General features: G+C 40.5%; 1 protein-coding gene across 2 annotated transcripts in view; it reads left to right on the top strand.

Annotated features, from left to right (window-relative positions):
• Positions 1-7,066: 7,066 nt before the first annotated feature.
• The window catches only part of PRKCQ (protein kinase C theta), a 118,272-nt gene continuing 113,451 nt past the window's right edge, over positions 7,067-11,887 (top strand). Inside the window, exon 1 of one of the 2 annotated variants that reach the window (XM_081141545.1) lies at positions 7,067-7,410. The gene's annotated coding sequence lies outside the window, so the exon portion shown is untranslated. The remainder of the gene's footprint in view (positions 7,411-11,887) is intronic. The other variant, XM_081141544.1, reaches the window with a different exon arrangement.

Raw genomic sequence — 11,887 nt, 5'->3', positions numbered from 1 at the left:
GGGGTGGAACGGGTCATTGGGAAGAAAAAGGGACATCTGTAATATTTTAAACAAAAATAAAATTTAAAAATTTTTTTAAAAAAAAGAAAATGGGACATCAACAAATCAAGTAAAAATCCACAATTTTTTTTTTTTTTTTAAATGATGCTGTGGACTATAAATTACAAATTGTGTGATTAGGTAATTTCAGCTTTGGTCTTAGCCATGAGCAGGATAAGAAAGCAAAGTATTAACAGTTATCTTTATATTTTGAGATTATGGGGGATTTAAAATTTCTTTTATATACATTTTTATATTTTTCAAATTTTCTATGATGACTACTCACTTCTTTACAATCTGGCAACAAGTATAAGTTTTTTTAAAATAAAATAATTCCAAAAAATATGTATAGATAAAAGAACATAAGGAAATATACTAAATGTTACTTGTCTTGGGGTTATGGAATCAGGGATCATCTTTCTTCTCTTTTTACTTTTTTTTAGTTTCTAGGTGTGCATGTGCATATGTGAGTGTGTACATACAAGCAAATGCATAACTTTTATCATAGAAGCAATAATAAACATTGTCTTCCAAAATCTGCATGCAGAATATGACCCCTGTTTTTAGCCTCTGTAGTTGGTGGCCAAAATTCTCTAGACACAGTTGTACTTAAGTCCAAATAAGACCCACCTGAGTTTTGGTTCTGGCCACTCACTTGCTGTGTGATCTTGGATAAGTTACTTATCCTCTCTGGGCCTCCATGTTCTCATCTGTAAAGTGTGAATGTCACCACCCATATCACAGGATTGCTACGAGGATAAATAAGATCATATAAATAAAAAACAAACAAAACAAACAAACAAAAAAAGTACAATAGTTACATAAAGCATGGTTGATCATTTAAAATACAGCATTCTCTTCTTAAGATTTATAAAAATCCAAGCACTTTAGAGGTTTTATCTACTCGGGCCCCCCTTTTATTAACTTTAAAATAAACAGAGGAAGAGATTTGTGAAACAATGCATGACATTTGCAATCTATTTAGAAAAATAAGCATATTTCCAACTTCAAATATACCACGTCTTTGATTTTTCTGAGCGTATCATCTCCATCAAGTTCTAAGATGAGCTGTTAAAAGATTAATGTGTTTGTTTTTCATTATTTTTAATGTCACATAAATGTACAAATATAAACTATTACATATTTTTCTTTAATCATCAGATTACATTTTATTCATGTACTGGACAATTCAGGTGTTTGTGTGTGTGTGTAAGATGTAGATAAAACATTTGCTCTCCAAATGATATGCTGAATCCCAAATATAGAGCTTCACATCTTTTATTTGTGACTCTGCTTAGTGAGAGCAGAAAAAATAAAGAAAACATCAGCTTGGATCTACTGACAACATATAAGCCAATAGAAGTTTAAAGAAATAACTAGTCTTGAGGGTTGCCATTGGAGCTAAAAAACAAACATTTCAGGGGTAAGATGCTTGAGTTGGGGATAAAACCTGACCACACAGTACAGTACACCTGACTGACTCACCCAACAGCCAAGTGTGGTCAACTGAGCCTCATTAGGCCACTGTTCTCACCACTAAGAGAGAGAAAAAATTCCTTATATTTTTGTTCCAGAAACTTTTTACTTTAAAGTGAATGGCTGAAACCATGGTGCAATCAGGAAAGCCATACACAAAGAAGAGAGCAATGATTTCCAGTGTTTTCCTGGACCATCGGTATATGGCTTCCCTGAGAGTATTTAAAATTTTCGTACCAGAGAATATATCAGATTATCAATGAGTACAACTAGAAGCGAATTATGTTACATTCCTCATTACTGACAGAACTTTCTTTTAATTAACATTTCTTCTTGTAAAGCTAGAAGAAACCTGAGAGAATATCCCATGTCGTCCAACATACGGTTGTTAAAATGAAAAAAATCCTCTCCCTCCATTTGTGTGTGTGCGTGTGTGCATGTGTGCATGTGTGCTAATGGCAGAATAAAACCATAAATAGTATATGTTTGAAGGGCATGGACTGAAGGACAATGGAGTAATGAGAAGCGGGTGTGATATTTCCCTTTGCAAAAAAGAGACTGAGATATATAGTAGTTTATTCTAAAGTAATGTAGATTTTGGTAGATTTCAGATCCATGGGCAATTGCAATCGTATTATAGAATTACAATAATCAAGTTTACATATATGACAGAGGGCTTTATCTTGATTTCTTCTTTCTGAATTCTCTGATCAAATCTCAGATTTATTAATCCTTCCTGGGGAGGATTTCTCATCAAAATGTTTAGTCTTTAGAACTCAGGCTGCTCTTGCTTTTCCACTGGTAGAAGAGAATCACTAAAAAGTGGTCTGTATAGATTCTCTAATCATAGCTCTATAATTTCAGACAAGATTTTATATCCATTTGGGCCATATTCATTATGCTAATACCACTGATCTCACCAAATTCAGCACTAAACCTGCCAATCCTTAGAAATACTGGGACTTCCTCTTTTGTTCTGATTTTATCTACCCTTAAAACTTACAAACACACCACAAGTTTGTGTTAACTTGTATCTACATTAAAACATTATGTTAATGAAAAACATTATGTTATGAAAATGTTATTCATTATCTGACTCAGATTCGTACGTTATAATTACTTTCTCTTTATTGACAGTGATGGCTTAAAAACCTAATCAGCACCTTTAGGATTGCAGAAGCCACAAAGGAACAATATTGTGTTTTCATAATTCCCCTACCTTTCAACAAAACAATAAAAGTAAGACTTTCATGCTCAATTTCATTTTTTAATAATGTAATAATAATTCATACTTGGGAAAAAATGGTCTACTCTAAATGTTCTGCATCATTAAAGATTAAATTTTGTTCTATTTTCTATGGTTGTATTAGTAAGTGGACATTTTGATACATTATAATTTATAAATTGGCCATCCATACACGTGTTAACTCTTCTTAGAATACCTTATTACTCAGGACATTCACAAATATATGTAATTCTTTCACTGTTTCAAGTCAGGCTATAATTTCAATCTTATCTTTTTTCTGTGTGATTGATGGCAAAAGTCATGGATGTGGGGGTCAACAGACTGGGAGTCAAGCCATACCCACCACTTACTGGCTCAATGAGTGTGGCAAAGTCATTTGTTTGACCTCTAAGGCTCAGCTATTGCATCTATAAAATGAAGAGGATATTACCCATCTCAAGGGATTTGTTTAAGAATCAAACGAGATCATTGAAGTAAAGTGTTTAACAACATGCCCTGACACCCATCCTAAATGCACAATAAATATTAGCTAGTATCAGGTTCACTCATTACCTCTTTCTTAAATGAAAACATAGTGTCTACCTCCCTTACCTTGTCTAAGAGTTTTAAATTAGCTTAATACTACTAAGCATGTATAACAACAATGGAACTTGCAAAAATCTCGTATTATGAACATTGTTCCTTTTTCACCTCAGGGTGAGGTTTGCATTCCCCTCTTACCATTCCTTCCCATGGCTTGGAAGAGTTGATACCTTATTACCAACAGTAACTCAGGTTTATTTATTCCCCAAGGGGAGGGCCAATTTTTGCTTCAGGTTTAGAGCTCTCTCCTGGCAATAACAATTTCTAACTTTTAGTTATTCTTTTTTCCCCACTGAAAGTCTAAATTGGATGGAAGAAGGGGGGACAGGGGGGACGACTCTCTTTCCCTTATCCAAGCTGCAAATTTTAAATACCTGGGTTTTGTCTGCACCATTGTCACTTTGACCCATACCTCCTAAAATAATTTTGACAATTCCTGAGTAATTTTACGCTACACTCCACATGTTTCTCGAGCCTTTGCTTCAGGTAGATCGCTGTCTTCTAACTCCATGCTGATTCTTCTGAGGATTTAGGTGGCCCACATTAAAAATCTCTGCTGGGCCTTTGGAAAAGTGGACAGCCAGGTAGCCAACTTCATGAAATAGTCCAATCTGATTTCCTCCGGGTGGTGACATTCTGCAGAGAGAAGTGTCCTTGTTATATAATCCAGTGCTTAATGATCTGTTTGTCATATCCTACTTCTCCCCAAGTACCATCTTTCTCCAAATTGAGGCTCATAATAAGTACATTTTCTTTTTAATTTCTATCCTAAATTCTTCATAAAAGGTCAATCCACAGAAGGGTGCAAGAGCCACGTGGTCTCTTTGGGAGCTAGAGCATAACCTTCAATTAGGTCCAAAATAAAAGCCAAATGATGTCTCAGGCTCCCTTTTGCAAATTCCAAGTTGAAGGAAGATGGATTGTGGTATCTCCAGGGATCAGATTCCTGGGAGTCACTTAATCCTTAGCTCTGGATCCAAAGCAGGAATCATGCCTTCCCGGCTTCAGTGAACTGGCGCAGCGGCCCCATGGTCTGTGCTCAGCACGATTCCAGGAAACTCTGGGGCAGAAACTGAAGGAGGAGAAGCAGCACCCGACTGAAAGTGCGGGTGTGTTTAACGTAATGAGTGGAACCTCACCACCCACATGCAGTCTGCTCCAGGAAATGCCATTTCCTCTTCCAGGAAACAAAGGTGTGGAGAATTTCTGAGCAGCAGTCGTGTTTATAAAACAATGAGACCATGTCTGGTATCAAAGAGAAATGCCTTGTAGCCTGGGGAAGGAGAAGGCTGGCCAGACAGGATGCTGGAGTCAAAAGGGTCCAGAGGTTTCCCTAACACCTAGCACATGTCAAGAACAGATTTAGATTTTTTTCTTTAAGATGAGATTCAAGGGAGGAAAAAAGCTTTCTAGACATATGATGAAGATTGTTTTAAAAGATCTGGTCTTCAGATTAATGGGCTTCCAACTGCAGAACTATATGGTTATAAAATAGTAGCAATGGTCTCTGAGACCAGGTATCCCACAGAGAGAGAAGCAGAAAACAGGGCATGGCTGTGGAATGGAGGTGGCATGCAACAGTGCTTGAGGGGCTCCTTCACACTGGCCTGAGATGAATCCTGGTCCTGGTACTTTATCAATTGTGGCATCTCACGCAAGCTCCATGATCCTTCTAAGCCTGATTACTCTCATCTCTCAAGTAGGGGAGATGATGATATAACATCTACCTCATAAGGTTGTCATGAGGATTAAGTGAATAGTGATGACTGGTATATAGGTACTCAGTACCTACTCATCATTATTTGAAACTTTTTAAAAAGCTACTGACTACTATTCACTAAATTAAAAGGACATGTGAATTTCCCTTGAGCTCCTATATGTACTTAGCCTCTTTCTCAAATAATCAATGAAAACCCCAGCAAGGGGGAATGAGTGGGTTTACTATCTCCTCTGCACTGTAGCCGTTGGCGGTCTGCCATCTCTTCTTCTCAGTGTGATAGAGTCAGGTAAGGATGGCTGGAGAAGAGCCAGGAGGAAGGCATCTTGAACGAGTAGGTTTTCTTTTGCAGTCTGCAGAGAGGAGGTGATGGGGTAGGGGGGTGGTCATTGATCCAGCTCTGCCAGCTTTTTCCCAGCCATAAATAAATTTTTCCACCAAATTTCAGTAGCAAATATACAATGAGCGCCTACTTCATTTGAGGCTCTGGTAATGTCAGGGTGAGCCAGCACATCTGAGGTTCCATCCACCCTCACACCTCCTGGCTAGAATCTTCCACCAGCTGGCAGCATCTCTGTTGGATGATCCTAGCCTGAGGGTCAGTTCAGTATTGTTAGATATTAACAATAGGGGAGAGGGGCTAATTAAAAAAAAAAAATGTTCTTATTGATTTCAGAGAGAGGAAGGAAGAGAGAGAGAATGATAGAAACATCAATGATGAGAGAGAATCATCAACCCACTGCCTCGTGCACGCCCCCTACTGGGAATCAAGCCTGAAACCCAGGCATGTGCCCTGACCGGGAATCGAACCATGACCTCCTGGCTCAAGGGTCAACACTTAAACCACTGAGGCACACTGACGGTGCAGAGAGGGGCTAATTTTAATGGAATATATTTTTATCCTTAAAAGGTTTTTGTGTTCACTTTGTTGAGTTCACATAGATTAAGAGAAAGAGTCACCACATCTGACTTCCCAGCAATGTGAATTAATCAAGTCACCAAACCCTGCTGGGCCTCAGTGTTTCATTTTTAAATTAAAAGTTTAGAGTGCTGGCCCGTGTGGCTCAGTTGGTTGGAGCATAGTCCCATACAATGAAAGGCGGCAGGTTCTATTCTAGGTTGTGGTTCGATCCTCAGTCGGGGTGCATTCAGGAGGCAGGCGGATCAGTTAATGTTTCTCCCTTCTCTCTATAGAATCAATAAAAAATATCCTTGGGTGATGATTTTTTTTTAAATGTAAAAAAAATAACAATAAATAAAAATTTGGAACTCGTGGTAATCTGAGGTCTTTTTCAGCTGACACCCTATCCTTCTATGATCAGAAGCCTGCTGATCCAAGGCTTGACTTTTTTATTTTCCTTCCTACCTTTTTAACATCTCTCTCTCTCTCTCAAAAATATTTTAAAGGGATTTCTATTTTATTGCTCACATTAATCTAGTCTTAGTTTGGTAAAGCAGCAAATGCCTTAACCAAGCACATTTCAATCATTTTGTGTCATAATTGAGAGGGAGTAGCTCTGTAATAGTGTTGGTAACCAGACATACAGCTTCTAACCTGAATGAAAAAAAAAATGAATTCTATGAAGTATAGGGGGGAAACATCCCACTTATCCTTATCATGGTCATCATTCGTATCACGGAGGCACAAAAGTCAAAATGACAAAGGCACTGTAAGGGCATTCCACTGCAACTTCAAGGGCTAAGTTTAGAGAGGGCACCTTTGGGCAGTATAAATAAAACCGTGTGCAGGTAGAAAATCAAGATCTCAGGTCAGACACAACCTAGGAAAGACTATCCAAGGCACAGAATCGTACACAAACCTCCCCAGGCAGGTAACTGTAAAACAACAATATTTAGAAGGTCTTTTCTAGTGTAAAAACAGACAAAACAGATGTTCTTTTTATCGGGTGACCTTGCTTCTTCCCACCGAAGGATCGTTTTCGCTTTTCAGTTTGGCTAGCTGCAGAATCATGTGGTTCTATGCCCCCCCCCCTTTCCTCGCACTCAGCCAGGGTCTGGCCGAGCTCAGTGCCCCTTCTCCAGACCTCCCCGAGCACTGCACCCCGAGGGCGTCCCATCCCCGTGTCCTGGTCCCCGCAGCGGGGCGAGCAGAGCCCGTAAGAAGCGAGGCTGGAGGGCGGGGCGGGCACAGAGGGAGGAGAGGAGGCGCAGGCGGCCTGCGCTGGGCGCTGGCTCGGGGCGGGCGTCCGGGGACTGGATCCTGAGGTCCAAGTGCGGGGTGACGAGCGCCCCCTGGCCGGCACCGCCTGTGGGCGCACCCGCCGCGCCAGCTGCCCGCGCCCGCGCCGCCGCCGAACAGCCGAGCCGGGACCCGCAGCCCACCCAGCAGGTAGGTCCCCGCGCGCCCGCCCTCGCCGGCCCGGAGGGGAAGGGGGTCTGTCTGCTCGCGTCCAGGACCGCGGTCTGGCCGAAGCGGCCCACCCAGCTCCCTCGGTGACAGGCTGACATGTTCCAGGAAGGGGGGCAGCGGGATGGCAGAGAATCGAAAAGAGACAGGAGAGCGGCAAACTTTGGGTCACTGGTTTTCTGGGGTTTCTTGCATTCGGGTTGCACGGGATGCTGCGGACCTTGGCCGTGAGGAGGCCACTGGGGCTCCCGGGCGCCTCCTCCTTCCTTCTTTGTGTGTGTGTGTGTCTGTGTGTGTGTGTGTGTGTGTGTGTGTGTGTGTGTGTGTGTGTGTGGTTTTTTTTTTTTAAAAAAAAAACCTCTCACCTGAACTAATAAAGTAGGAGGGACGAAGGGAAGAAGGTGGAAAGTTTTATATTCTAGGCAAACCTTTGTAAGGAGAGGTGTCTGATACAGATGGCAACCTGTCACAGAGAGCAACTTGTTTTCTTGAAATCCACTGCTAGAGCAGCAGGAAGGGCTGCCAACACTCACTCTTTTAAAAAAACCAAGTTTCTTTTCACTGGCCTGGGGTAGGGTGGAGGTGGGTCTCTGATGGATGCAGAAAGGAAAAAAGATAAAACACCTCTGGTGCTTAATTCTGTAACCTCAAGGGACAGTTGTTTGTTTTTAAGCTTTGAGGGTCACATGTATAGAAAGTAGAGTTAAATGTCTTTCGTTCACTGGGTTTTTAAGAGACCCAGTTATCAATCTGAAATGGACTGTTCATGCTAAAGGCATGGGCATGAATACAGAGAGACCCAGAGGCTGGCTCAGCTGGGTTGCTTCTGCAAGGTGCATGCCTTGTCCTTGGGGGTTGTCCTGCTCAAAGTTGCTAATAAAAGATGATTCAGTAATGGCATGGGCCGACAAGGAGGGGCAGCGACATGGAGAGAAGCTTGAGCACTCACTGCTCCTCCCTGTCAGTGGTGAGAACCACCATCCCCCAGGGAGTGTGCCGGTCCTGAGAAGGCCAGTGCCCTTTCTGAGCACGACCTGGCAGCTCCACTGGTTGTTGCCCCCTTGCACTATTTTCTAGAGCTGTGACCACCGCCGGTCCTTTCGTGGCTGGGATCTTTCATAGATAAGCCCTATTTGTAAGATTCTGGGTGCCCCCACTCCCAGCACACACCCCAACCTTGTGAATCACCATCTTCATTTTTTCCCTAACTTATCTTTGGCAACTCATAAAATGGCAGGCATACCCGCGGATGCTTGATCTCTTTTAAAAATGCTGTGTCTAGTGGGAAGGAGGGTGACATTTACTAATTTGGTTGCAATTACTTTTGAAGTTTATGCACAGCTGTTTAAAATCCCTCTGAGATCAGTGCCATTGTTTGAGGCAGGTGTCTGCCTCAGAATGCTCTTGTTAGCTTTTCCTTCTGCTGATTGAACATAGATACATTTATATATTTTTTGTTTTGTTTTGCTTTAAGCAAAAAAAAAAAAAAAGAAAAGAAAAGAAAAAAATGAGCGCACATATATTTAAAGACACAGCATTGGAAGAGCTTCTAAAACCTTCAAAGGGTCAGTTGCGAAACTCCTCCAACTTAGCAATTAAGCCTCAGTGAAGTTTTTGTTGTTTGGGTTTGGTTTTTGCGCTCATCGGCTTTTATTTCTGATGTCAAGAGTAGCCTGTTCCACATCACCAGCCTTTGCTTCAGCCTCTTGCGATTTTCTTGTAAACCTGTAAAATGTAAACTCCCAGGGAGGACTCTTGTCACCACCCTCCGCTTTGTCATGTTCACTTCCGTCACTGTCTTGTGCTATGGTGGCTCAGGATGGCAGGGAGCTGCTCTTGGGCTGACTTCACCTTCTCTCCTCAGCGCCACCTTCCTACAAGCCTTTGCTGAGTCCTCTTGGAAATACACGGGTCAGCTGCTGGAACTTTGGTTCCTTTTGCTGATGTCTCTCTTCTCTTTCAGGTATGCAGGGACATTGTTCAAATATTCACAGCTCCGTCTTTCTTATGATCTCAGTGATCCCCTTCAACACTAGTATGCGATTTCTGTTGTTCATGGCAGGTACTTACTGAAGGCTCCCTTGAATAGCTCATTTGTCTTTGGTCATTTCTATACAGGTCCCTCATTTCATTGTAACATATTCTCTCTCATTTGTGGAAAAGATGGAATTCTTCTCTATAATGAATTTGGTGTTTCATCCAGAATTCCCTGTGCATTGGGTCCAGCATTTGGTTTTAAGAGTGTAGGTTTACAGTCCAGTTTAATCCCAGAGCAGAAATCTATGATTCGGGGCATTCAGAAGTAATGTGACTGACATTCAGGAGTAAAGGTCCACAGATCTCCTTATAATGCAGCTTAAGGATAGGATATTTGCCTTCCTTTAAAATAGGAATTAGAACTAGCACTTCCTTTTTGAATGCATTTCATGTTTTAGAGTTACTGATTCTGGTGTTTGCCTCTGAAACTATTGCTGATATATTAATCTAATGTGACTGTTAATAATGGTGTATTTGATTTCAGGTGATTTCCTTTTTATATGGTTTGATCTTTTCTTTCTTTCTTTCTTTCTTTTTTTCCAAGTAATTTCCACAAATAGCTTAAGATAAAAGGTTGTTACATGATGAAAAGCCCCAGAGAACATAGATGTATCATGTGATTTCATATTTATGTAATTTTATTGCCCCAAGTCACATCTGTCATTAAAAGTAGAGGAATTAATTTTGCAGTGATATGCATAGCATTAAACTCATTCTTTCTGTTTCTGTCTATTACTTTGAAACTTTAACCATCTCATTTCCAAGCAGCAGTGCATCTAACTTTATTTTTTCATACCTATTCTAGCTGTTACAGCCGAAACCATGAAAAACTCAAAGAGAAACATGGTTTTGAGGCAGAAAGGTGAATTAAAAGGCATTTCTTTGCAGTAATGGAAACATCTTTGATGACTTTAACATGCCAAGCATTTATACACAAATTCATATTGTCCTGTCATCTAAAAATATCCTTGAGGCAAAATGAGAATCATAGGTTTCAGGAATTAGAGATAACTCACTCCAAGCCTAGAATCATAGATTTCTGTTCTGGAATTAAACTAGAAGATATTTAAAGGCACTCATTTTGGCAGCACATACTATTACAGGTTGCTATAGGTTTATGTTGACTTTGAATTAAGCTAATAATATTGATGATAATAATAATCAGAGCCAACAAAAGCAATAAAACATAGTTTTATTGAGTCATTATTATTTATAATTATGTACCAGATATTATACTCCCAACTTTATTTATATCTGCCAAAGATTACTATCTCATTTAACCTTCCTTTGCAAAGCTTTTATAAATTAGATATTATTATAACCATCATCATCCTCATTTTATAGACAAGGAAATTGAGGTTCAGGGAGGTTAAGTCACTTGTCTAGTTCTTAGAGTTCGTAAGTGGTAGAGTGAGGTTTATCTGACTACCAAGCACTTGCCATAAAACACAGAGCTGGACGACCTACCAATTAATTTTTTTTTAATTGTGGTAAAATACACATGACATTTATATAGTTCATCGGCATTAAATACAGGGTAGGACAAAAGTAGGTGTACAGTTCGAATGGAAAATAATTGCAAGGATTGATAAATAATAATACAAGAATAAACTCTATGCTTTGAATACTCACAACTGTAAACCTACGTTTGCCCCACCCTGTATGGTCACACTGTTGTCTAACCAGCACCACCATCCACCCAACAGAACTCTCTTCATCTTGCAAAACTGAAACTCTATGCCCATTAAACAACAACTCCCAATTCCCCGCTTCCCCTAGCTCCTGGGAACCAGCATTTTACTTCCCGTCACTATGAGTTTGACTACTTTTGACACCTCATATAAGTTGAATCATACAGTTTTTGTGACTGGGTTATCTCACTTAGCATAATGTCCTCAGTGGTCCTCAAGGTTCATTTCGCAGCATGAGTCAGAATTTTCTTCCTTTTGAAGGCTGAACGATAACCCATTGTATGCATAGGCCACATTTTGTTAATTCATCTGTCGATGAGCACTAGGGTTGCTTCCACATTTTGGCTGCTGTGCATAATGCTGCTATGAACAGGGTGTGCAAATATCTCTTCAAATTCTTTTGGTCATATACCCAGAAATGGAATTGCTGGGTTAACGGCAATTCCATGTTTAATTTTTTGAAGAACCATCATACTGTTTTCTGCAGCAGCTATACCATTTTACATTCCCACCGACAGGGCACAAGGGATCCAGTTTTTCCACATCCTCCCCAACACTTACTATTTTCTGTTTTTATGATAGTGGCCATCCTGATGGGCCTGAGGCAGTAACCAATGAACTCTTTACCAAATCATGTGATGCCTGATGTCAGGGGTCTCTGGGCTGATAGTACTCCTGGATTCATTGCTTTTTCTTATCTCACCTTGTGTTTATATACCTTTCCCTATTGC

Source organism: Miniopterus schreibersii (genome assembly GCF_964146895.1).
Source record: "Miniopterus schreibersii genome assembly, chromosome: 1".
NCBI lineage: Eukaryota > Metazoa > Chordata > Mammalia > Chiroptera > Miniopteridae > Miniopterus > Miniopterus schreibersii.
The sequence above is the reverse complement of the archived record's forward strand: the minus strand, read 5'-3'. Positions and strand labels throughout refer to the sequence as shown.